Here is a 4,112-nt window from a genome sequence, read left to right on the forward strand (position 1 = left end):
AAAAAAAAAAAAAAGAAAAGTTAATTCATCCCTTTTCCACACCTGGAAAGAGAATGAATTAATATATTATGACAGACTATACACCAGCCAGTGTGTTCATAGAAGGGTATGAAACCTTTGGGTTTCCAGCTTTGGGTTTTTTGTTGTTTTCCTTCAATGTATAAATTGCAGTGCTTTTGTAATAAAGAAAAAAAGGGCAGTACCAGAGGTGGTGGGTTCAAACCCAGCCCCAGACAAAAACGGCAAAAAAAAAAAAAAAAAAAAAAAATTGCAATAAAGGAAAAAAGTAACTGGGGAATGAGATAAAGGCAAAGCAGCATTAATTCAGACTGGAGTTGGGAGAAGAAGAAAAGGGAATTAGTGTATGTATTGAATAGCTATTGCCAAAGTATCAATATGTAGCAAAAAAACACAAAAATTGATACATATATGGCACACATATGACAATAAACATTTATCTCTCATACATCTATGAGTTCAGCTTTACCTGTTGACCTGTAAGTCAACCCTATCCCCTGTTGTGCTCATTCTGGACCCCTGATGGAGGGAACAGATGCCACCAGAGGAGACTCCCATGAAAGGGCAAAAGCTCCCAGGGTCTTGCAAGGGGCAGGTCCAGGGTCAAGACCCTCTCCCTCTGCCCCATCCCATCCATCAAGCTCAAACTCAGAGGACAGGGAAGTATAATCTGCCCAAGAAGAAGCAAGGCCAAGGGTGTGAATGCAGGGGCAGACTGGAGTCAAGCCTTCAACCTCTCACAGTTTGGGGGGCAGGGCCAGGTGATAAAGAGTAAAGGGCACCCAGGGAAGATATAGGGCCTGGGAGACCCATCAGTACCCCAGACATCCATCGCAGCACAGGGAATGGCCCAGGTCCCCTCCTTCCAGGCCACTAGAGGACAGGAACCCTCTCCCTCACAACCCCAGAGCTGACGATGGAAGGAGAGAGTCAGAACAGGGAGAACACGTTGGGAAACCCACAAACTCACGCAGGCCTCTTGTGACCACTTTTCTTTCTTAGTCTGGCTCCCATGTACCCCTTCCATCCGTCCTGAAGTTCCTAGAAAACTTGAGTTTTTCGTTATCTTTTTTAAAGTTGCCATCTCCTGAGCTACACTTGCAATGCTCAATTCTGTGAAAGCTGTTCCCCATTAAGGTTGAAACTCAGGTCAAACAGAGTTGAGTCAGCATAGACCTGGGGGCGGGGGGCACACATGCCCCTGGTGAGAGCTGTTGCAAAGACTCTCTGAAGGCCATTGTGCACATGTGCCTGTAACAGGAACTTTGCCAAGGACTTTCCAAACCATGGTTTACCCACATAAGGGCCAGCACTGCCCACACACCCCGTCCCCACTGATGAACTGATATCAGCTCCTGCCAGTGTTCTGCTGTGATCACTCAGGGGAACGAACCCCTTCCACTTCCTGAGTAGGAGCAGCAGGTTCAGTTTCCTGAGCCCACAGGATGCTCACGGGGGCCCCTGCCCATGGCAGGAGCTAAGGGCGGCTTCTCCCTTAAATCCTCCAGAAGGACTCAGCCCTGGAAACACCTTTATTTTGACCCTGTAGCTTCATTTCATATTTCTGGCTCCCAGAGCTGTAAAAGAATACATCTGTGTTGTTTTAAGCTGCTGAGCTTGCAATGATTTATTATGCAGCAATCGGGACTAAGTCTGCCTGAGATGTACTGGGACAAAGCCCAGAGCTGGGGGAGGTGAGTGAGCCAGACGCCTGAGCCATGAAGCATGAAGAGAAGTCCCGTAGATGACCCTGGAGGAGAAGGGTGGCTTCACCAAGGGTGAAGGGTCTGAGGGCCATGGTGGGGAACAGGGGAGATGCTAACTAACCCCTACCCCACTCTCTGTTCCTCAGAGCAGGGGGGTGCAAAATATTAAACAGTCTCCACTTTGCAGCCAGAGCATTCCTGAGTTTATCTATTCATCTACCCAGTAAGATTTTGAAAAAATAAGATTTTACTTTTTACTTTAAAAAAGACACTTTGGAAGCAGTGACTTCCCATTCAGCTTCCTCATTCTCCAGTGAGGAAATTGAAGCCCAGAGAAAGAACTCCCCTGAGGTAGTAAAGGAGAACCCAGGGATTGAATCTCAGCTCTTCTTACCCCAAAGTGGGTGCTGGGCCACTATTTGCCTTGTTCTGCTGAGAAAGGAGAAATAAATCTTAGACTTCTTAGTGATCCTGAGAAAGCAGCAGGCAGCTGCAGAAGAACTCCTCCTCTTCAGATAAGAACAAACTTTACACTGAGCTAAAATAAACACGAAAAGCAAGAGGATAAAAAAGACTCTGTAACTAATAACAAGACCCTGGATTCTAACATCTATACCCATAACTATGTAGCTGATATTGAACCCAAGGAAAAGAAAAAAGGTATAAAAGAGTTTGGAGAAAAACTGTTCCCCAGAAATCAACATTTCACACCTTGAGGCACCTGAGTTCTCTCCAGCAATTCAGGGTTCCTTCCCCTATTTATTGTTGTAAGTCTCTGTCTGTTTTAATTCTCTATTTTCCTGCAACATTTTTGGTTCCCTGACCTGGAAAAAGAGCAGGCAGATTGGGACCAAGAAAGGAGCAGGCAGATTTGGGGGCTTCCCCACACCAAGTGTAGCACCCTTTGGGGGTACTCCCCGGCATCCCAACTGACACTGTTCTTTAAGAGCGCTCCAGTGCAGATTATGTGGGGTGGGGGGGGGCTTGAAAGAATGGCAGGGAGGTCCCACAGTGGTCCTCTGTGACAGCAGCTCACCAACAGAGGAAGTAACATACGGGGGAATAGCATGTCCAGACTTCGGTAAGGCAAACTGGATTACAAAGGGGTATAATACTAGTAAAGCCCACTCAGAAAAGTAGAAGGAGTTTGATCACCTCCTTGAGACCCAAGCCTTGGTTAAAAAGGGACAGGAAAAGAGTTGGCCTCCATGAGGCAGAGGTCCTCAGTAAGAGAGGTTAAAAGAAACAGGAGGAAGCAAGGGGCCTCCACAAGGCAGAGGGCCTCAACAAAAGTAACAAGGATTGGCAGGAATTGTTAAGCCTCTGCAAATAAGAAGTGTGTGAAAGAGTGAGTGACTGTTCGTATAGCTCCATGACTGGTCCACAGTTACGGAGCTCCATGGGGCCCTGACCTGCGGTTCTGTGGAGAGATCATAAGGCATAAGAGTGACTTGCCGTGTAGCAGCAACCAACCCTGGGGTTATACAGGTGCCCCTTAGCTAAGATGCTCCTTAAAACCCTCAAGAGACACAGCCAGGCAGGCACCTGACAAATCCTCAAACCCCCCCCTTTGTTTGTGGGTTGTGTGGGGATAGGTTCTGGGTCATCTAAGGAAACTTCCCTGAGGTTAATGGTTCAGAATTTTAAGAAAGCCTTTGTAAGGGACTGTGGAATTACTGTGACCCCTAAAAAGTTGACAAAGCTTTGTGAGCTAGAATGGCCACCCTTTGGAGTAGGCTGGCCATCAGAAGGGAGTTTAGATGTAAGTCTAGTAAAGAAGGTATGGAGAATAGTGACTGGTAAGCCTGGATACCCTGATCAGTTCCCATACATAGACACTTGGCTGACACTAGTGTTAGAGCCACCCCCGTGGCTGAGAGGACAGGTGGCAATTGCAATAGTAGCTAAAGCAGAAGAACAAGAGATTAAAAGGCCTGGTGACAACTTAAAAGGCCAAGTACTAGGAGATCCTTATCCAGAGGACCCACCTGAAAAACAAATAAGGCCATGGTAACATTTACTGACAAGGGAACTGTTGATCTCAAGGTTCTTATACACCATGTCTATTGTTAACTGTAACTATGCCCAGGAAGAAGAATGGAGAGTATTTATTCATGAGGCCAGAATATGAAAACCTGGAGTCAGAGTTAATTGCTAAGTGGCCTAAGGTATGGAAAGAAAACAACCCCCGGGACTGGCCATAAACCAGGAACCTGTGTACGTAGAACTAAAGACTGGGGCACAACCTGTCTTGGCCAGGGGACCTGCCAACCTTTCCTGGACAACAGTTACAATGCGCCTTCCTGCAATATGTAGCTGACTTAGTATTAGGCCATGAGACTAGGGAAGAATATACTCAAGGAACTGATATGTTGTTAAAACATTTAG

This window comes from Otolemur garnettii, unplaced genomic scaffold, assembly GCF_000181295.1.
Source record: "Otolemur garnettii isolate 467f Iridium unplaced genomic scaffold, OtoGar3 scaffold00053, whole genome shotgun sequence".
In the NCBI taxonomy this organism is placed as follows: Eukaryota; Metazoa; Chordata; class Mammalia; order Primates; family Galagidae; genus Otolemur; species Otolemur garnettii.